General features: G+C 46.0%; 1 protein-coding gene and 1 pseudogene across 3 annotated transcripts in view; both read right to left on the bottom strand.

The window, feature by feature from the left end:
• Window positions 1–23,371, bottom strand: part of Baalc (BAALC binder of MAP3K1 and KLF4) — a 76,141-nt gene that overhangs the window by 24,228 nt on the left and 28,542 nt on the right. The window lies entirely within an intron of this gene.
• On the bottom strand, window positions 19,270–19,954 carry LOC128116455 (endothelial differentiation-related factor 1-like; annotated as a pseudogene).

Genomic DNA, 23,371 nt, shown 5'->3' with positions numbered 1-23,371 from the left:
CAGGGACCCCAATGCCTACTGACAATAGGGGCGGGGATGGTGCAGATGAGAGTCATCTGGGGCTTCCCTTCCACTCCACAGCCTGTATTGGATAGTTGGGGTATTGGATAATGATACCCTCTGGTGAGGTGTGGAGGGTCTGACCCTTCTGGCGTCCGGTTCTACTACTGAAATGCTAGCAGGGCTAAGGGTCCCCAACCTCCCAAACATCCATTCCTTTTCTCTAATGACAGAAATTCCTTGCACAAGTGCTGTGGGCTGTCCAAAAACCACGTTGAAACTTCATCCCCACTGTGGTGTTAAAGTGTGGGGGGACGGGGGGGGGGGGATGGGACGGACGGACTTCGGGAGCTACTGTCATGGGGGCTCCACCCCACACTAGGCCTGTGTCACTCTTCCGCCTGTGAGGACAGGCGTTCAACCTCCCTCTGCCCTTCTGTTCCTTCTGCTGTGTTGAGGACACCCGGATGGTGTCATCCCCAAGGAACAGGCCTCTGGTAAACAGCCAGGGTTTTGATCTTAGATTTAGCCTCCAGAACTGTGAGAATTTCTGTTCTTTATAAACTTCCCAGTCTCGTGGTTTCTGTGATAACACCACAAGCTGAGAGCAGGGATGGAATCTTCTATGGCACCATTGGCATTAGGGGATCAAAATGTCCGTTTCAGGAGTGAGACAGTGGTAGCACGACTCCGCCTCTCTGTCTTTCAAAGGCAGAGAGCTCTCCTTAGGATGATCTCAGAGCTGGCTTTTGAGTTCAAGGGGGAGAGTGAACATGATCCTGTCAAGTCACATTCTTCTGTGCTAGAGATCAAACAGAAGCCATTGGCACGTCTTACAGCCTTCAAAGGTGAAGGATTTCTATCTGCTGCAATGAACTCGTACTTGCTTCTGAGTTGGAAAAGCTGGGTAACTCGTGGAAAGGAAATCAAAGAAAAGATATACCCGAAAAAGACCGATCCGGTCAGGTGCAGGTGGGGAATGAATGGAAAGGCAGAAGAATGGGGGAAACACTGGCAGAGAACAGAATGATGTTCGCAGCAAATCTCTGCCTGATCAGTAACGGTCTGAGAGTCAGAGGATTTGAAAGAGATTTTACCTCACAGCGAAGGAAAATTCCTTGGCCTTGGGAGATGCCTTGGTTGGTTAAAGAGCTCAGCATGTAAGTTGAGAGTCTGAGTTCAATTCCCAGTGCCCATGCTGGGGCAGGGGGAGTAGGGTGGGGGACGAGGTGTGGTAGCACATCGTATAATCCCAGCGTTGGGGAAGCAGAAACAGGAGGATCCCTACAGCTTCCTAGTCAGCCAGTCTAGCAAATCTTCAAGCATCAAGTTCAGTGAGAGAGCCTGTCTCAAAAGCCAGGGTGGAGAGTGATCAAAACAAAGACACCTGACCTCTGGCCTTCACAGCCCTCCACACACACACATGGAACACGGACACGTGCCTTTGTGACATTTTTCTTGGGGGTCAGAGCAGGGTTTGAGACCCCTGCCCATCTCTCTGAATCTGTTTTGTTCTACTAGGAACCCTAAGACTCAGTGAGTTTTTGACTTAAATTCGTGCTCACTCAGTGAGTGCTGTTGGTGATGGACTCACTGGGTACCGGAAGGCATGGGCTATGGTGGAGCAGGCACTGCCTTGGAACCAGTCCCAGCTCTGCACCCTTGCAAGTTGTGGGCCTTTTCAGAGACAATCACATTTACCATGTTTTTGGTCTCTCCAGTGTCGAACTCCGCTGAGGCAACAAACCAGAACCCAGTGGCCCGGAAAAGCCTGGTATCGAGCCCAAAGATCGTCAGGCGGTGAAGGCTCCACACCCAGGTCTGTGTGGCTCCAATGACGTCTTGTTCCGTCTACTGTCTTAGTCATTGCCCTACTACTTAACATCGCTAAGCCTCATTTCCTCAGATATCAAATGAGGATCATGATAGCTACATCAAAGATTGGTGATCAAAGAAGAGAGAGTAGGTGAGCTGGCACACAGTCAGGATTAATTTCACGCCTTCCCACCTCCAGGCACAATGACAACTTACAAATGTCTGATTTCAGATCCTTCCTTGAGAGCAAAGGGAACACACAGCCTAGGTGGGAGAAATGGGTGGGGCCAAGAAGATAGCATCAACCCTCAGCTCTGCCAAGTAAACAGCTTTGCCTCTCAGCTGGCCAGGGGTGGCCACCTCCGAAGGGACTCAGACCCGGAACTGAAGAGGCCCCACGGGAGCAATGCAATCCGGAGGTTAAGGGATGAAAAAGACCCAGTTGGAGGCAGACTGCTGTTCTGTCGGTGTCCAGGCACTCCTGGTGAGCAGAAGGCTGCAGTGTGACTCATGGAACAGGGATGAAAATAGAGCCCCAGCTTCTGTAGGGCAGACAATGTGAGGCTTGGCTGCTTCCCGGATCTTCGTCATGCTGACGAAATGGAACAATGTCAGAGAAAAATCTACACGGAAGCAGATCATACGGTTCTGAGTCTCTCTGGGGTGCCGGGCTCTGTCCCAGGGATCAGGCAAGAGGGTCCAAAGCGAAGTATGGAGTGCGGGGTTGGGAGACCTCAGAGGTACTGGGTGTGCTGGAAAGAGAGGCAGTTCAGAGAAACTGGCAATGCACAAGACCAGTCAAGGAAACCCAGAAGCCCAAATCTCGGTGGTCATACGTCCCTTGTTAAGAAGCATGGATGCTGCTCTGTGGGCAATGGCACCCCAAAACAGCAAAAAAGACCCAGATGCCAGCCTGGAGGCAGGGATCCTAGATGGCTGCCCTCCTCTTTGTGGTTTTTTCCTAGCTGTTGGAAGGTATTAAGATATTATCTTCCAACCCTGGACTCAGTACATTGGAAATCTCTTTCAGAAGGCTGCAGCTCAAAGTGCCACTTCAGAAAGGAACTTTTTGTTAAAAAGCTCCCCTGAACTCGGGAGGCAGAGGCAGGGGGATCCCTGTGCATTTGAGGCCAGCCTGGTCTACATAGAAAGTTCCAGGCCAGTCAGGACTACATAGGGAGACCCTGTCTAAAACAAATAAACAAAAATATACATAAACAAATTTTAAAAACCCTTACCTGAATGCAATTAAATGTTTGAAAAGAAAGGGGAGAAAACTAAAAATGCTGGTATACATTGATTAGGATAATGATCTGTAACCACCCTCCAGAGGGAAAGGCTTGAAAGGGCTCAGAATGAGGAGGTGGCCTCATGACCTGCCACCATGTCATTCCTATTCATGGTTAAACAGTTGGTGACATGCAGTCCTGCTCTGTAGCAGCCGTGAAGACATCAGAATCAAACAAAACCCCAGCTGGTTGGCTTCTGTATTTCTGAACTATGGTAATATACTCTCATTTCCTACTCCCTGTCATGTAAGCTTTTGTGAGATTGTTCAGAATGTGAGTTTAAACTGACGTTTCCCTCCAAATAACTGAAAAATTCAAGCTCCCCTGTCTTGACAAGTTCCCGAAGGTTCTGGAAGCAGATGCAGTTGGCTTTGCTTATGTTACCAGTCTTGCTGCTCACGAGGGGAGTTTGTTTATCCAGTGCAAGTATTTGGATATTGTCATGCATGAAGGCAGTGACTGCCCCTGTGAGCTCAATCCACCTTTCCTGCACAGGTTCCATTTTGAAACAGAAGTTTTGTTGGCATGTCATAATGGAGCCAAGATGTCAGAGTTAGTTTCTGTTGTCAATTTGACACAACCCAGTCACTTGGGAGGAAGAACCTCAGTTGAGAAACTGCCTCCCTTAGACTGGCTTCTGCACACGTCTATGGGACATTTTCTCTATTGCTGACTGATGTGGGAAGGCCCCGCCCACTGTGGGCAGTAACAGACCTAAGCAGGTGGCCCTGGGCTGTGAGAATTGCTGAATGTGAGCCTGGAAGCCAGCCAGTGAACAGCACTCCTCCATGGCTTCTGCTTCACTTCCTGCCTCCAAGTTCCTGCCCTGGTTCCCTCCATGATAGACTGCAATCTGTGAACTGAAACAAGCCCTTTCCTCCTCAAGTTGCGTTTGGTCATGATGCTTATCACAGCAACAGGAAGCTAACTACAACACAGGGGTGTAAAGGCTGAGGCAAGTCAACCTTTCCCAGGGCTTCCCAGGGAGCAGCCCTTCTTCAGCATCCAACAATAACAAAATGACTACTGATAGTTCTTCATGGTCCTTGCTTACAATCACTGTGCTGGGCAGAACTCCAGGACATCCAGAAGGGAGACAGTCCTGTGGGCAGCCCCAAGAGCAAAGGTCATGCTGGGCCTTAGACGCGTTCTGGGCCTGTTTGTTCAGATCCTACACTACTGACCCATGGCCTGCAGTCTCTGTCCCCAGATGAACAGTGGTAGCTTATCCATGGCTGAGAGAAAGATGGGCACCCTAAGACCTTTTTCCATTTGCTGTTTATTTTAAATTATTTGTTTTGTGGCACATGACCACAGCTTGTTGTGTGGAGGTCAAAGAACAACTTGGGGGGGGGTGTCAACTTTCTTCTTGTACTACATGGGTCCCGGGGATTGAACTCAGGTCTCAGCCAACTTGCTGGCTGCATCCTAACAATCTTGTTCCACTCTATTGTATCATGGTCCTTTGTCAGAGACCACATCCATCTTCACGGTATGGGCTTAAATGGGACACTCAGTTCTATGCACCTACCAGTTCATCTCAACCAGCAACTGAAGAAGTTGTATAGATTCTAGACATTCACCGGCTCTGCCAGATTACGGGGACATAGAGTACCATCATCGCCCCTAAATACATCCAGTGGGAAAGTAAGAAATAGAAATCAGAAAAGACTGTTTAAGTCAACTCATCCTTGTACTTTGGTCTCAGAGGTCCAGTAAAGGGAACAATATTCAACACCCAAGTTAGAGAATGGTCTGTGTTCTCGACTTGCTTTTAATATAGTGTCATGCTTTATATTGTCCTTCAATGAATACTAAATTAGCAATCAAGAAAAGAAAATTAAGGTCATAATAAAAACAGGAGAGAAGACACTGAAGGCACAAAGGATGCTGTATCAAAGAGGAGCTGGAGGAAGGGAGACTTGACTGGTAGAACACCTGAGACGGGAGGCAGTGAGGACTTCCGCCCAAACAGTGCAAGGGCCAACAAAATGTAGTTAAGAGAGATTAGTGCCCAAAGACAGGGGAAGAATCCAGAAGCACCACTGGCATTCCTGTAGAACCAGCTACAGTCTGCCTTTTCCACTGGGGTTCTCTCAAGTAACTTTAGACTCAGTGTGTCCAGTCTGAACTAGTCATGTCCCCAACGGTCAAGCGGGTTCTCCCTGATGGTCATTTCTGTCGAGCATGCCACCAGCTTGCTCGCCTTTGATCAGAACGATACGCAAGCATCCTCTCTCCATCATTCTGTTATCAAGTGTGACACTATTGCCCGTGGACTTCCTCAGGTGGCTGCTGGCTCTCTGCTTATGTTCCCACTTGAAGGGCTTGGCTCGCCCCACCCTGTCTACTGTAGTAGCTCCCGCTGGCGGACTTCACTCCATCCCTCCCTCGGTGCCTCCTCCTCATGAAGGAAGAATGAATCTTCTCACAGCAAGGTTTTCTTTTCTTCATGCCATGTTTCCCTGTTGCATAAGATCAGAGCCCTCCACTTTAAAAAAAAAAATAGTGTTTGGAGAACATGTAAAAAAAAAATGTCCTTTGAAGTTGAGGGGAAAATTACTTCAACTGACACTTTTCAGTGTTCCAAAGACAATGGTGGAGTATTATTTTAGAAAGTCCCTATTGAAAGTATGAGATTTCATAATCAAATTTCAAGGAAAACATAAAACATGAATAAATTAATATGTTAAAAAGATATATACCTCTCCATTGAATATATCTTAATGTTACACACAGCGAAACTCAGTATTTATAACCTTCGGATACTGTCAGGTTGAGAAAGGGGGGTAGTCTCCTAATTATAGGTCGATGAAAGACCACAAGTGAATTATTCACAGCCAGAGAATCCTCTAGAAATCCCTACACTGGGCTGGGTGTGATGGTGCACACTTGCAGTCTGAGTACTTGAGAGTGGAGGCAGGAGGATCAGGAGTTCAAGGTTAGCCTGAGCTATGTTGAGACTCCTGTCTCAAACAAACAAACAAATAAAACCTGTGTATTTCTTGCCAATCCTCCTTTCTCTGACACATCTTGCACCCCCAACACAATATCCTTTCTTATTTTAAAAGGACACTCCTCGTTCATTAGCTCCTCTTCCTGACCCACCTAACATCACCCCGAAGTCTATATTCTATGGAACCCTGCGATTCTGAAGCCTTTGCAGTGGGCCTGCCTGCCCATTCCCCATCCACCTTTCCCCAGTAACTCACTCCACCTGCTTTCAGGCCACGTGGGGTGGATTAGCGCATGGGACCAAGGCCAAAGCCAGTGGCCTCTCTGCATTCTCCTGGGAGGTGTCATTTGTTCTGGGGCATCACCTATCCGTAGTCAGTAACCCTAGGACTTCGGCCGGAGCTACCAGAAAAGGGCCTGTGGGTCCCATTGGATGTGAATCTGGGAGATACGGTGAGACAGTATGGACAGGGTGAGGGAAAGAACTTCTGACGAATGCAGTTGATGCTGAAGGGTCCTGAGAAATGGAGAGGGAGACATGGGCCTCTGGTGTCATGTGAGTCTCTAAGTCAGCCTGACCATCAGCCTTCCCGTTCCTTAAGCTAAGGAAGTCTCAGTTTTGCTCAGTGATACCTGGCTTTTTGGATTCTGATGTTATTTATGCCACCAGGAATCTTAACTGATGTGCAGCAGAAACCACAAGTGTGACCCGCACACTCCTACACAAGCTCCCAGCGCTTGGATGTCACCAAGAGTCTGTCTTGCTTGCACAAAGGCTGGAATGTGCCCTAGAGTCTCCCACGCCGGGACAGACTGGATGCTAGCAGTGAATTTGGATCACAGACTAAGTAAGCAACTGCCCCAAATCCCTCACCCAAAAAGAAACAGGAGTCAGCAAGCAAGCCTCACCCAGGAAACCCCAGGGGCGAGAGGAGGGAAACTTTAAAGGAGAATCGACATTTGTCCTCAGATCTGTCTCCAGCGCTCAGCCTGACCCGGTAAGGTAGAGGAGGATGTGAGCAAAACCAAGGGCCTGTTCTGGATTACCACATAACACACAAGAGGCCCCTGTCCTATTTCATGACTTAGCTCTGTGTGCTCCGGGTGCCTGAGTGCCACAGCATGAAGATCCTCGTGGTTGGTATCTGGGGACAGGGTGGGGGTGCGGTGGGAGCTGTGCAAAGTGCCGGGGCGGTTCAGCAGCACCCGGGCCTCTGCCTACCCCCTGCAATGGCATCGTCACCCACACACTCCAGTTCTGACAACCCACAGTGTCTCTGGACAGTAGCAAATGCCCCCTACGGGCAAAACCACCCAGCTCAGAACGGCTGGGTGAGGGCATTTGTGGCGTTGAGTGAGAGGAGACTTCGGTGCCCGCAGTCAAACATGGAGTAAAAGCAGACGTGTTGGAAAGAGGCACGAGTGCCCGGATGTGTGAGGCAAGAGCGCGGCGCAATAGGGAATGAAGAAGTCGCTGAGGCAGAGGGATTCTGTTCGAAGGTAAAGCCAGGGCCCTTAGTAACAGAGCTGCCCGGGCAGCGCAGCTTGTAAGGACCTTTACAAAGGTTGGGGCTCTTGAGAAAACGACCTAAGTGAGGGGCGGTGAGTGTTCTCTTTGCTCTGCTTTTCCTTTCTTTCTCGTGTGTTCATGAGTGTGGTGTGCACGTCCACATGTGCATGTCCCTGTGAAAGCCAGAGGTGGGTGTGGGGAACCTTCCTCGATTGCTCTTCCCTGAGGCAGGGTCTCTCCGTCAAACCCAGAGCTGGCCAATACAGCTGTCTCCAGTCAGCTTGCTCTGGGAGTCCGTCTCTGTTTTCCAAAGCGAGAATTACAGGCAGACCACCACACCCTGCCATGATTTACTTTGCCTCTGGTAATACTAAGCCAAACTCTGACCTTTGTGCTCTAACCACTGAGCCATCTCCCCAGCCCAAAATATGCTCGTTTTTTCATGTAACCTCTGAACCCTGAGGCCAGCGATACCTGAGGATGTTAGAATTAAACTTTGGAAAATTCCATAAACTTGAAACAGATAGCAAACAGCCCGGCTGAAGATTATTCACCCCTGTTCTAGCGATCACAAGCACATTTCCTTACAGCCTCAGAGAGTAAATTCCAGAAGTGATTGTTTCTACCCAGTGTGTCTCTGGGGGGATGTGTAGTGTGTGAGTAGAGAGACTCTTGCTGACAGAGAGCAAGGAGGTGTTATTTGGGTAAACTGGGTCAAGAATCTCTGAGGAGGCAGCGGGATTGTCTCTTGATGAAGAGGCCTTTTGGCAGAGAGGAAACAATCCCGTGGGCAGCAGAGCTGGCAGTAAACATACCCCGGCCATGTTGGGAAGCTGAGGGGGCGGAGTCAGCAGCCAAGGCTGCAGCTTTCGTCCCAGCCAAGCAGCTTAACAGTTTAAAATTTCTTCTGGTCAGAGGAGGATTATAGATTTATAATAAGACAGACTCAGATGGAATAAAACTCTAAAACGGTTTACAGTGTGTGTAAAAAGGTACGTAGGCTTGGAAGAGAGAGGAAAAGAAGTACATGCAGTTATATAAAGAAATAAATAGTTAAAAAAAAATAAAGCCGGGGCTGGAGAGATAGCTCAGTGGTTAAGAGCATTAGCTGTTCTTCCAGAGGTCCTGAGTTCAATTCCCAGCAACCACATGGTGGATTATAACCATCTGTAATGAGATCTGAAGCCCTCTTCTGGCCTGCAGGCATACATGCAGACAGAACACTGTATACATAATAAATAAATAAATCTTAAAAAAAATACAGCTCTTTAGCTGTTAAATAAATAAATAAAATCTTTAAAGAGACAGTAAGAATAATATGAAAGTTAAGCCATGGAAGGATGGAAATTACACAAAGGATCTGGATACTGCATATTATTATATTGATTTTGGGATTTTTAACTGGAGAGAGACATTTGATTATAAAGGCTGTTGAGTTAAACCAATATGTATATTTTAAAGGTATCTTGACTTCAAAATTTATGTCTAAGGACATGTTGCTTTAGAAAAGAAGTTCTGCTTTTCTTTCCACATGAGAAGCTGTGGATTCCTTCCAGGTTAATATGGTTCTGTCAAGGAAGACCCCCTAAGAGGTCTCCAGATGATCCAACATCCAGAACAGCTTCAAGGCAACTGACTCAGAGAATACAGCCTCACAGACTACTCCAGTCAGGACTTGACCACAATCCTAAAATTTTCTTTGTGGCCCCATAAGACTACCAGTGCCCCCAACCAGCAGGAAGTAGTATGAGAAGCTATGCCCAAATTCCCAAAATATTGTTTATAAATGTTTATTTTTATGTAAAGGTGGTTGATTATAAATGCAATCTCTTCCTAAAGAAGTAAAAGGGCTATAACTATGATAGGATGAAAGGGTAGATTATTGAATCTATTTTAAAAGAGCAACAACTTGCTTGAAATGTTTTACATTGCTATGGATTTTGGTTTATTAATACAAATTTAAAGTTAATTTTGTTATACTGTATATATATATTTCTATTCTTGTTTAAGGTATTATGTTTATACAACTCATTTAAAATTGTAATGTATAATTAAGAAATACAGATTAATAATTAGTCATCTATGATATCAAACTTATAGTCATGTTAGTTAAGTTTTCTAGGTATACATAGATATATTTCAATTAGGTAGGTAATCTTCAAATACTTCAAAGACCTACAGAAGATGGCATTTAAATTGTTTTAAGAACTTTGACTTTTCTGGACATTGAGACACGTCTACTCCTGGCAGCACCAATCTACTTCAGAGAAGATGATGGGCAAATTCCATATGGAGTTTGCTTTCCTTATAGCAAAAGTTAGCCATTTGGGCAAGAAACTGTTCTTGCCTGGACTGCTTGACAAAATGTTGTATCTACTGGACATGCATGACCCATGGAAAAATGACCACTAAATTTTGCCAAAACAAGGCAAGATGGTCCATCAGGTTCCTGCTTCACAGAGAAGACTGCCAGACATTCTGCAGGACACAAGGAGAAGCAACTGAGACACTCTAGGCCTATAGGCTGAAGAAGGATGCCCTAATGTTACAGAGGAACTTTGAGTGACTGTCCAGGCAGTCAGTTGTCTCTGTTATTCTAGATTTTTGGAAGCTGCTGACAATGCTCTTCCTGTTTACTTAGGTAATATTATATCCTACTGGGGTCTTTGATGTAGTTGAAGACTAGTTATAATTTTCTTTGGTTATGATAAAAGATAAATTAGATATGAAACTTTAGATTCACAAATATAGGATAGATAGAATATTTTCTTTAATTTTGCCAAATACAAATAGACTAGATATTGTAACTGTAATTCTTGCTTGATAACTGTTCTATTATATGTAATTTTACTATGCTAAAGTTAAAACCTCCCTTTTTGATTAGACAGAAAAAGGGAAGTGCTGTGGCATATCTTTCTGTATGCTGTGAATATGTGTTGCTCTGATTGGTTGATAAATAAGGCTGCATTGGCCTATGGCAAGGCAGCTTACAGGCAGGTGGGAAATCTAAGCAGATACATGTCAGCAGACTGGTAAAGCCATGGAACACGTGGCAAAACATAGATGAATAGAAATGGGTTAATTTAAGATATAAGAGCTAGCTAGCAAGAGGGCTGCCATAGACCATAGAGTTTGTAAATAGTATTAAGCCTCTGAGTAATTATTTTATAAGTGGCTGCAGGACCGTGGGGCCGGGTGGGACCAGAAAAACGTGGGACCTTGGGGCCAGGCTTGACTGGAGAAACTTCCGGCTATACTTGAGGGCACTCAGGCTGAATCCTGGAGCCAGCAGCTGTAAATTCGGGGTTGACTGTCATGATGTCAGCACTCTTCCCCATAGCTCTTCATATTCTGACTCCAGCTCTGATGGCAGACATGACAGGGAGAGCGATGACCCCCATTGATGCCTCTTCTAACAACTGAGACCTACACCTGGAATACTCATGAGTATCCTTAAAACTAGAAGGAAAGTTGATGTGATAAGTAGCTCACAACCTGGAAGCTGAGCCATCTCAAGGATGTTTAGAAGGAAGATGGGGACCTTCATGAACTAGCAGAAAATCGAACATTAAATGAAACAGTAAGCTAATGTTTGTTGCAGATGCATCTGGGTTTTGAGATGAGTTTTGCTCCCTGCTCATCTTAGCATGCTTGGTTGCAATAAGCCTACATATGATGAGTGAGAGAAGGCCCTTTGTGCTGAGCACAAATCAATATAAGGTTGATGACAAGAATCCAGGGGAGTGAGTAGACCTTGGCAAAGCTGATGGAGAAAGAAACTCCATACAGTGATTGGTTGCAGTTGGGTGATGGGTCACCCAATAAGATCATATCAGACTTCTGACCTACAGTCCTGGAAGATAAGAAGCTGTAGTCAACTACTACAACAGCAACAAGGATTTGCTGCAGCTCACGAGATGGATGTTTTCCCACTCTGCCTTCAGGGACTGCACAATAATTCACTTGGTGCTTTTCAGTACTCAGCCACTTAGATGCCCCAGGGATACAACTATGACTTCCATACCTCAGACCAATTTCACTCCTTCTATGCTTAGGTTAATGGGAAGATATGGAGTGAAAGGTTGTGGGCTGGATAGTTACTCTATCCTTTGTATTAGAAAAGAACTGGCCACTGTTAACAATTCCATGGTGGCTGTACTTGAAGCCTGAGTGTCCACATGCTGCAGGCTTCCCTATCCAGAAAGACTCAGCCAAAGTGTGATGCATCCAGCCCTTGGGTGACTTTTCTGTGCCCCTTCCTGGGTTTTCATGTTATTTTCTTCTTCTTTAGGTTCTGTTTATCTTTTTTCTTCAAAGTTCTTCACTAGAAATATTGATTTGCCTCAGTGTTGTAGTCACTTGTCTATTGCCACCATGATCAAGGCAACTTTATAAAAAAAACATTTAATTTTGGGCTCACGGTTGCAGAGTTAGAGTCCATGACCATCATGATGCCATGAGCATGGGAGCAGGTTGGCAGGCATGGAGCTGGAGCCGTGGCTTGGAGCTTACATCTACATCCACAAGCAGGAAGCAGAGCGAACTGGGAATTGCATGGTCCTTTGATCCCTCAAAGCTCCAGTGACACATCTCCTCCAACAAGGCCACGCCTCCTAACCCCTCCCAAACAGTTCCACCAATTGTATACAGATCAAACATTCAAATATATGAGCCTATGGGGGCGGGGGGGGGGGGGAGTGCATTCTCATTCAAACTACCAATGGGGGCGGGGGGGGGGGGTGCATTCTCTTTCAAACTACCATTTAGGTAAGATAAAACTTCAGAAGATCTGTGGTGTAGGGACATGACCAGTCTGATCCTTTCTCACAGGTCCTTCCCATCTCAACCTCTGTGGAACCAGAGAAGCACAGGGAAAGGTTTCCAAATGGCAGGTGACAGAGACAATTTCCCCCAGTGGCATATGGAGAAAATTAGACAATATAGCACTTGAGGAGTGTAGGGCCAGAGTGCCTCCTTTCTTAGCAGGGTTGCTGGGCCTCCTCAACTCCTTCAGAAGAACTTCCGCCCCATGCATGCCCATCTTATCCTCTGCTGTATTTAGTTTCCCCATAGCACTGAATTCTAACACAACCGTGTACTTTTCCGTTGCCCTATACTTAGAAGATGACTGAGAACAAGGACTTTTATTTTGTCACTATTCCACAGTGCCCAGAACAGACCTTGTTATGTAATAGATCCTCCATAAACACTTGCTATGTTAAATTAATTGTTCCCTCTGTGTGAACATGGGGATGAAAAGTATTTTCTTCTTTAGTTTTACTGGATGATGAATTCCAAAGGCCTTGAACTCAGTGATCTCAGGGTAGAGAGTTTTTTTCATTTATTTATTTTTATTTTATTGCATTGGTGTTTTGCCATGGGTGTTGGGACCCCTGGAACTGGAGTTACAAACAGTCATGAGCTGCCATGTGGGTTCTGGGAATTAAACCTGGGTACTCTAGAAGAGCAGTCAGTGCTCTTAACCACTGAGCTATCTCTCCAGCTCCCCAGGGTAGAGATTTTGAGTAATGCCACACATGACTTTAATGCAGCGCAAACTTTGTTACCTAGGGTGTCACTAACCTTCACCAGTGGCTCTGGCACCATCCCTTTCTCCCTTGGAAGCCTGCTGGGAGGTCTCCATGGAGGGATGCTGGGCTTCCTGATGGTCTAGAGAACACCTATGAGAAACAGGCTGCACGTTGCTGCGTGAGACCGTTACATCTGGACCAGCCGTGTTGATTTTGCTGTTGGCTGAGGGTAGAAATGAGCTGAACCCCGAGTCACCCAGCCTCAGCACTGTCATGACTCAAGGCTAAATTCCCTTACTCTTTAGTTCTATTTTGAATCAAGCTTCTATTGACTTCAGTGGAGTGCATCCTAAAAGCAATCCTAACCCCTCCCCCATCACCACTGAGAAAAGCAACATGGGAAATATCCACCCTCCCATGGGGGTCTAGTCATTCTATCAAACCCCCAAGAAGTAATGGGTTTTTTTTTTCTGTTTATTGCTGTCTTTTATATCCAAGGATTATCAGTGGTCATTGAGCCCTTTTCCCAGCTTTCTGTTAGCACTGATTTTTTAAAAAATGTTTTCCAATTTAAAGTTCTTAATTTGCAGACCCTGCCAGTTTCTCCTTGCTGAGGGTCTATCTTCTGAACTTTTTACTCCTCTGGACTTGCCAGTATTAAGCCACAGGGATAGAATGGAGTTGGGAGAAGGCTAAGGAACCGTGTTGAAACCTGAGTCCTTGCAGCCCACAGTGTTTGAAGGAATGAGCTGCTGGGGAATCCTCTACACGAATCTGAGCATGGCCATGCGTCTGCACCATTCAGCTCACCCTACTTGACAAGCAGGTTTAACACCTCAGGGCTTCACACAGCCTCTAGCCCCTCAACACACTGTGCTTGCCCACAAGAGTTCACGGTCATGGAGCACTGCCCAGGCTTTTGCAGTCCCGGTGCCTTCCTGGCGTGACCTAGAGAAGTGGTTGGCTGTATCCTCGGGGCCCTTTCAGGTCCAAATGCTCATGCATCACCCTTGCATTTTACATATTTCCATTTGGTATTTCCGAATGCATTCATGCAGGCTTTCTCCTGCTCCCTGCCCATACATGCATTTCGCAAGGTGAGCAGAGAAAGTGAGCTAGCCGGCATTCCTGCAGCAGTTTCCCAAAGCCTTGGCTAGAGAAGGCTGCTTCACGGCAGGCTGTGTCTTGCAGGACCAGGACTCGGTGTGGAATTTGCTTTACAGTCTTATCCCAGCTGCACAGCATGAGAAGCTGACAGGTCTGTTTGCCATCAGCAAACACACAAATGACTTTGATTTCCAGAACATACTGACATAGTTTGCTGTTGCTTTGATTTCTTTGGGCCTGGGTGGTAGGGTCTGTTGTTTCTCTGTTGTTATTGTTTGGTTTGTGCCAGAGGGGTTTCCCAAACAGCCAAATTGGACCATGTGTGTTTATTCTTTGCTGTGAAATTTTCATCCCAATGGAGGAGGCCTGAGGAATAGACTCAGAATCCAGCCCCTTCCCAGAGTCTAAAGCTTCCAGCACTTGGGGTTGGAATGATCCTGAAAGCTCCCTGGACCCTACAGATACAATTTCCCTTCTCTGGGCTGTGTCTGGGTGGAAGCTACTGTGCTCTCCTAGGTTGATCTTGTCCGTTGTGAGCATGGGGTCTTTTTCCTTCTCTGTGTGGTGAGATTTAGAGGTGTCTTCTCCAGGACTTTCCAGCTCTTGAGGAGAAGCTGAGGCTGTGGGCAAGGGCACACTCACACATCCTGTGGCTCCCTGTGGCTCGCTCTCCCTGTGGCCACCCTGCAGTTCAATGTCAAGGCTTAAATTGAGTAACCCTTACTCGAATCCTTTTTAACTTTTTAAGACATGGAATCGCTGAAATCTAGTTAATTTTCAAGTAGGGAATCATTGAAATACAGTTAATTTAGCCTTAAATGTGAAGGTTAAATTTATGGCCTGAGTGCTTAGTATTGACATCGGTTTCATAAAAACTTACCTTTTGCTAAAAGTCTACGGCATGTTGATTGCTAGCTCATGTGTCGTTCAATTTGCCCAAAAATGGAGTAGCTAGCAAGCTCCTGGTGGGGTAGGAACTTAGGATACATCTTCTGAATGCTTCCATCCAGAATATAATTATGAAAAGAATATTATAAGCAAATTTGGACTCTGCTCATATCCACATCATTTTAAAGGCTGAGTTGGTACCAACTCCATTAATTGTCTTGATATATGAAGAAAGGGATATAAGGATGAGACCTCTGTGTTCCATGGAGCAAAATGGCATCTTGGATGAAAGCTTCTGAACGGAGCCCGGCACGTGGCTGCACGGGACTCTGTGCTGGAGACGGTGGAGCCCACATCATGGGGTGCACAGTTCCCGTCTTTAGAAGTGCCTGTGAGCGGTGCAGGGTTAGGTCGGCAGCACCGATAAGATGAGAAATAAGAGTAATAATGATGATGACTCAGACGACAGTCTGCAGCCTCAGAAACTGAAGATTTGCGGGACAAAGCGAAGTAGAAAATACGTGTGCCATTTTTCTAGCCCTGAAACTAATATTTACAATTCAGCTTCTATAAACCAAAGGAATTTGGGTAACTGGTGTCTTACATGCTGGCTATTACTCAGAATGTCACTGGCGTCCTAGTTGTGAGAGAAGGGGCATCTCGTGAGTTGGTTTTGCATTACGGTTGCTTGCAAGCGGTAAGGAGTGGGTTTGCATTTTAAAGTAAATGGTATGTTTTTAGAAAGTCATTCAAGCAATCCTGGTCACTTACCCTTATGTCTGCAACATTGGCATTATTGTCTCCATTTTACAGAGGAAACAGCCCAGGAGATGGAGAGATTTGCCTCAGCTAGTAACAAACAAGCCAGAGCAGAGGTCACCGTGGAATCCTAGTGACCTTTGACTGCTTCCTCAGAGCCAGAGGTTTTCTTGGGTTGGTCTATCAAATTATAATTTACCTATAATGATTTTATTAAAAGATCAGCTTGCCGAAAACTAGTCAAATCTCTCCTTACTGGGGGAAGTCAGAAGTCTGAAATAAAAATGGCAGGGTGAGGTGGGGGTGGATGACCAATACCTGAAATACTATCCTATAATTATTTTCAACTGAATCTAGAAAAGTTTGCCGGAACTGAAGCAAACACAAAGCACTCAAAAACTGAAGATTCGGTGGACAAATAAGTGTGCCATAAGGAGCTGGGGTTAGTGTGGGAATTCCTGGCCACTCCCCCAGCTACATGACCGCTCACGGTTGGCAAGACGCTTAGTCAATCCAGGGCCTTACGACCTGTGTAATCCGTGTGCTGCGTGGTCACGTGATTTGCGCACAGCGTGATCATGCAATCTACGTGAGTGCGTGGTGTAGCTATGTAAGCGGGTCACATACCTCTCTCTCTCCTTGCACGACCATTTCCATAGGCCTAAGCACACCCCTTCTGTTCCGTTCCCCTAATAAACTCTTATAGCAGGTTTCGTGGTGCCTCGTGGCTTTTCTTGAACGGTAAACAGCGCCACTTAATGAATAACACAGCGCGGCATAATAACTAACAGTTAGAGCATGAAGAACAGAGAAAGGTCCAAAGAAGGAGCCAGGACACTAGACGTGGAGCTAAAGAGGAGCGCAGCCTCCCACACTGAAAAGATCCTAGACTTTAAGGAGGGGGTGGGAATGCTAACTACCCCAACTTAACAACTGCATGTTATATGCATGTATAGATACTTTACACTGTAATTTATAAGTATATACAAGTATAATGTTAATTTTAAAATAAAGTAAAAACAGCCAGGTGTGGTGACACACATCTTTGATCTTGGCACTTGAGTTAGAGATAAGCAGATCTCCGAGAGTTTAAGACCAGCCTGGTCTACAGAACGAGTTCCAGGGCAACATAGTGAGACCCTATCTCATAGATAAATAAGCATTTTTTAAAAGTAAAAACAAAAGTTCCTTTAAAAAAGAAACAACAAAAAGTAAGTCATTTTGTACTGTTGGCTACATAGCAACAGTGTACAACTGTCTAATTTATTAAAGAAAAACAAAAACAAAAAACCATGGACCAACAATGCCATGGAAGTTGAGGCAGTAAGTTGTGGCAGAAATAGAACTTTGGGGGAAATCTTTGGGTATCCAGGTGCATTTAGTAAGTTCTTGTTTTTGGAGAATTAGCATTCTGACTGACACAGAGTCTGCTCTTTTCATGAAATCTGGATATCTGGGTGTGTCACCAATAGTGAACACTGATGCGCTCTCCTTGTCAGGGTCTCCTGAGTTCGGGTACACAGGTACCAGAGGGGAAGTCCGCCAGGCAGACCTTTCCTCGCTGGTGTCCTCAGCTCACCCCTGGTCTCTGTGGAGCCAGCTTTCTAATGTGTCCTTTAGAACTAAAGCTCCAGCTTCAGGGCAATGGGAACAACTGGCGATGGGCAGCTGGATGAGGGCTCAGGCCGGGGTGGGAGAGTAAGCAACACACGCAACAGGAAGTCCTTAGAAGAGATTTCAAAAACCTTTCCAAAATTCCTAGAAGTCCTTCCTTCTAAGAACTTCTAGAAGTAAGTGCCTCCTAGAAGGCTAAAGTCTACACTGCATGGGAGAATTTGAAAAATCAAGTTGGATTCGGCAACCTTTAAGCGAGGAAGCAGAGCGTGTTGGGTTCACTCTGGCTGGAAGTTTTTTATGTGTTTGTGTCAAAATGACTGCAGACATGCTTGGACTCCTGTTTGTGTACTTATTTCCTAGTATTATCCTCAATCTCAACTGGCTCTGTCTGGTTTGATAATTTTCAAACAAGGGTTTTAAAATTTATCCAGAAAATTGAGGTGTGTACAGATGTATGCTATACAGTGAAAATTTCATAATGTTGAAGGAAAGCAGTTTTTTTTTTAATAAAACTGCTGGCTAATAAATAACATAACAAAAATTCCTGTTCTGGAGAAAATCATCTGCCATTTCTCAAAGTACCTTCCCTTTCTAAGAACGCCAAATGTTCTCAAAGTACATTCCTTTCTAAGAAGGCACAACCAATAACCTAATACCTGTCCATATTAGCTTCGAAGGGCTATGGTAACAAAGAACCCCAAAGTGGTGATTGTGGGAGAAAATGCAGGCATGACCTGGCGGCCAGCCCCTCTGTCACACTGCACTTCTAGATAAGAAGCAGGACACACCGTGCTCCTCAAGTCAGAACACTGAACTCTGAAGCGGCGTGAGTAGCCGGTAGCTGGCCTGCAGAGGAGTCCATATTCCTCTTTAATATGTTTCTCCGCACTTTACTCCGCTGGTGGTGTGAGCCCTCGCTGTCCAATCAGAGGCAATGTGCTAACCAACCACAGTCGACAGGTTTCCACTGTATAAGTGGCTGCCCATGTGCAATAAAGCAGACACTGTCCCCTGAGACCTTCTCAGAGCCCTTTACCAACCCATGGGCATTGCTCTCTTGTCTGGGGACACCCTGGTAACAACTGCAGATGATCTGAAACATAATCCCATCATCTCCTTGTTCCAGAAGTTAGAGGTGTGAAGTCACAGCATCACTAGTGGGTTCCTCGTGGAGGCTGTAAGATGGAAGAAACCTGATCTGCATCTCTCTTAGCTTCTTGTGTGTATCGGCAGCCCTGGTGCTCCTGGAGTTTTAGATGGATTGTTATAATCCCTACCTCCATCTTCAGGTGGCATTCTCCTCTCTGTGCTTGTGTCCAAAAGGCATCCTTCTTACAACGGCACTAATCACTGGATCGGAGTTTACCTTAATCCTTTATGATACCATTTACTTAATTTCATGAGCAATGTCCCTAGAAATAAGCGAGTTGGGGCTTGAACAGACCTTTCTTGGACAAATAATTCCACCCATGACACATTCCAATCAAAACTACCAAGAACCATCAAATCCACTTCCTTTTCTTTTAAAGATTTATTTTCTTTTTAAGTGTGTGTGTGTGTGTGTGTGTGTGTGTGTGTGTGTGTGTGTGTGTGCATCTGTGTGTTGGTATGTGCATGCATGGGTGCAGATGCCTTCAGAGTTCAGAAAGGGGTATCAGATACCCCAGAGCCGGCTGTGAGTCACCTAGCATAGGACTGAACTCAGGTATACACTGCTGAGCCATCTCTCCAGCCCTCCAATCTATTTTGTACATTATAAACAAAGTGTTCAGGTTTTTTTTGTTTTTTTTTTTATCACTTTGCAAGGTTTTGCTTTGTTTGACAGCAGGTATGGGTTGAGGGGGCACACAGGCCTGACCCCCGTGTTCCGTTTGACCATGTGAGGAGACCCACGGCAGTGCTGGTGGTCCTGGGGGACCAGCCAGAAGAGCTCAGCCGGAACCACTGGCTTCGAGGCTTTGTGTTCATTTCGCCTTCGGCCCCTTCTCGATAGGCTTCCCGATGTCCTTCCCCTGGAGCTTGAGGCCGATGGCTCTCTCAATTTTGCCCAAAACCTGGTTATTCGGAATGGCCCGTCCACTTTCATAGTCTGCGATGACTTGCGGCTTTTCATTGATTTTCGTGGCCAGGTCCTTCTGCGTCAGGCCCTTGCTCTGCCGGCCCCGCTGAATCACTTTGCCCACCTCCAGGGTCACCCTGTCGTGATGCAGCTCCTCTGTCTCCCGGTCTAGCTTGGCTGTGTTCTTAGTGATGGAATGCTGCTTGTTCTGGCCAGCAGCCCATTTCTTGGATGTCTCCACATCTTCTCCTCGTCTCTGAGCTGCTAAGATGGCCTACTTAGACTTGGCCTGTGCGGCCGTGGGGCCCTTCTTGCGCAGCACCGTCACGGTGTCCCAGTCGCTCTCGGCCATGGCGCGGCGGGGGCGGCGGTCCGTCCGGCGGCTCTGGCAGCTGCTCGAGACCCGGCGCCAAGTGTTCAGTTTTTTAAATGGGCTTTTTGAATTCCAAATCTTAAATGGCAAATTTTATAATTGCAAATACAAATAGTTTTGTTTCACTACCAAATCCCACTAAAACAAATATAAGAACACTGTAAGTCGTAAACCATAAGAACAAAATGAATATTAGACATTTGAAGCAGGAGAGAGACCAGCAAACACTCACTACATTAGCTGACTCTAAGCAGAAAGTAAAGATACAATATGAGCTATACCTCTTGTTAATATTCTGATCCCACCCCTTAGCACCACCCTGTGTCCTAACATAAAAGTCTCTTTTTAAGGAAAAACTCTGCTCATGCTCTCTTTTTCCCCTTCTGCTTTCCTCCCATGAGGTGAGCACCCCTTACCCTTCTCTCTCTCTCTCTCTCTCTCTCTCTCTCTCTCTCTCTCTCTCTCTCTCTCTCTCTCTCCCTTCTCTCTTCCCCCCACCACCAAATAAACCTCTTTACTGAGCGCTGTCTGCATGGCATCTCTGTCTCTCATGTGCCGTGGGGCACCTTGGCTCTACCCACCAGAACCTCCCATATACAATATCATAACATTGGCACCTAGCATTGCCAGGCAATCCCACTGCTTTCACCTGCCTGTGGCAGTCTCGAGAAGCTTTTGGGACCCTGTACCACCCACCATTTTTCTGTCTGGAGGACCGCGGGAAACTCTTCACTCTATCAGATCGGTAAGATTCTACCTTTCTCTTTTGGCCATTTTCTCACAATTGAGGATTCGGTTGTGGTGCTGACCACTTCTCTTTTGGGCTCTAAGCCCCTCGGGCCTATGCCCTGCACGGCCCATAGCCATTGTGATGTTGATCCATTAGCTGTTCATTCCCTGACCCTCTGGGAAGCTGGAGCTCAGTCTTGTTTCACTTGCTGTCTGTGAGGCTCATGACCTTTTCAGCCCCTGTCCCTATGTAACCGCATATGAAGACGGCTGTGTCTCACTGGAGCTCCTGCCCCTCCACGCCTGCTTTTTGGATGATGGTCCACTGAGCAGCTTGTGTGGTCAGTCCTCGCTCAATTTCTGAGACGCTAGAGATTCCAGCCCTTGGACCTTCTCTACCTCATTGTGGAAAGATGTGCCCACCCCATCCCAGCCCCCTCCCTTCCCCCACCCCCCATGCTCCTCCAGCCTCTGCTGAGCAATTACATCATCACCTGTCACTGGGTTCCTTTCCATGACATGAAAAACTCCCCTCCAGACAAAGCCCACTGTCTTTGCCTGTCCCTTGCTACTAATCCCTATCCTTGTCTGTAATTCTATGTCTTAAACCTTTTCTCTCTGTCACTTTGGCTCTGTTGCCAGGACCTCCTTGGCGTGAAGCGCCCCCACCCCTCCAGACTAGCCACACAAATATCTGTTCACTTGACTACTCCTGTGGCCGCTGCCGCTCACGCCGTTGGGTCAAGCCAGGAGGAGCACAGACTCCACCCCCACCACTGCTACCAACCCATGGCTTGGGTTTGGTCCTCTGCAGCTGCCCACACCATGCTGCAGCCCGGGAGGGTCCCTCTCTCCTGCCCGGCTGCACTGCTACTTCTCTGTCTCTCTTTCACAAAGTCTATTTCCTATGTGTGAGTGGAAATGTATGACTGATTTTGGCCATCTATATTTCTTTCTGACTGACTTTTAAATTCTTCAATTTATCTGTTCCTTATCTGCTCGGTTTATTTTGGAAAAACAACAACAACAACAACAACACATGAACACGTGGTCAGGTGCCATATTTGATAGGGGCGATCACGTGATGAGGCAACACCATCTTAAAAAAGGGTAACTGCGTGGTCTAGCTACCATCTTGTCTAAGGTCAAAACAGGCAGGTCATATGACCTCATTGCCATCTTTACTAAGGGCAGCATGGGCAAGCCGCCCCTCACTCAGGCGGTTACTATGGAAGGAAGTTAGAGAATCCCACCATGCATTGTTTCACAGGCTGAGGAAAAGTCCTCTGGCCATGGCCTGGTGCTCCCCAGCTGCCTCTCTCAGGCTTCAGCCATCTAGGCAAGAGGGAAGTTCAGTAGCAGCCTTCCATTCCTTCCTCCACAGCTGCTCCTATGGGTGAGGCATACATTCCACTCCAAGACATCAATGGAACCACATGCAGGTGGTATTATTATATTAAGATTTTAAAATTTCAGATTTTAGCATTAATACAACTCTGATATACTTTGGGTCACAGGCTCAGTATTTTAAAAGGATTTAAAATTTTCTTGGTTACTCATTACTTGATTTCCCATTATTTGGATTTCAATATTGATTGATAATGCTAGTTTATCTAAAACTTTTATGTCCTTTTATATATTTATCTCCCTCCTGGTTTCCCTTTTCCCAGTTACTAAGACCATGGGCCAAGAGGTTCCAAAAAGTTCATAAATTTTAACTCTTTTTTCTAGTCTGCATCTGTTTCAGTGAGCTTCCATCTGTCTGACTGACTTCAACCTGTGAGACATAGCCCTGCTAAAGGCTGACGGCAGATCAACCCAGCCAAACATAATTGTTCCCTGCATCTACAGCCAGGTGAGACACTGACAAATGCCCCATTGCCCAGCCTCTGACTAGCCTTTCAGCTCTGACTAGCCTTTCAGCCTCTGACGAGCCTTTCAGTCTCTGACGAGCCTTTCAGCCTCTGACGAGCCTTTCAGCCTCTGACGAGCCTTTCAGCCTCTGACGAGCCTTTCAGCTTTGACTAGCCTTTCAGCTTTGACTAGCCTTTCAGCTTTGACTAGCCTTTCATCCTCTGACTAGCCTTTCAGCCTCTGACTAGGCTTTCAGCCTCTGACTAGCCTTTCAGCTCTGACTAGCCTTTCATCCTTTTTGGGGGCCCTGGCAACAACATCCCAATGACAGCTTGAAGCAGTTCCAGAAGAGAATATGTCATCCCACATTCCCTGTCCAGAATAGGCTGAAATGCTGGGTCAAAAGGAAACCCCCTGGCATAGAGGACTGACTGGCTATCAAATGCCCATTGATATTTATTAATTAAAATGGTTCTACAATAAGATAAGACACTTGACCTTCTTTATGCAGAACCAGGGAGATATTATATGACCTTAAGAAATAATTATTTCTATATAAGTCATTTAGGATTATAATCTGGCTGTACTCAAAGATCAGAACTACAGCTACAGGGCCTGAAAAATGGTACTAGATTCAGATATCACTGCCAACAGCTTAAAGAATGCCTTTTCTCACTCAAGGCCTATTCAGGCTTAAGAATGTGAGCCTCTCTGTCCTTGCTAATTTCATTAAGCTGTAACTAACTGAAAAACCTTTATATTCAGATTTAAGTCATATATATGCTCTCAAAATTATAAATACATCTAACAGATTTTGTTCCCCCAGTCCTCAAACACCTGTGGAAATCTGCAAATATGGCATTTAATATAAAAGCTTTTTATGGT

This window comes from Peromyscus californicus, unplaced genomic scaffold, assembly GCF_007827085.1.
Source record: "Peromyscus californicus insignis strain IS unplaced genomic scaffold, ASM782708v3 Scaffold_20__1_contigs__length_68692818, whole genome shotgun sequence".
In the NCBI taxonomy this organism is placed as follows: Eukaryota; Metazoa; Chordata; class Mammalia; order Rodentia; family Cricetidae; genus Peromyscus; species Peromyscus californicus.
Note: the sequence above shows the minus strand (reverse complement) of the source record. Positions and strands in the feature narration are given on the sequence as shown.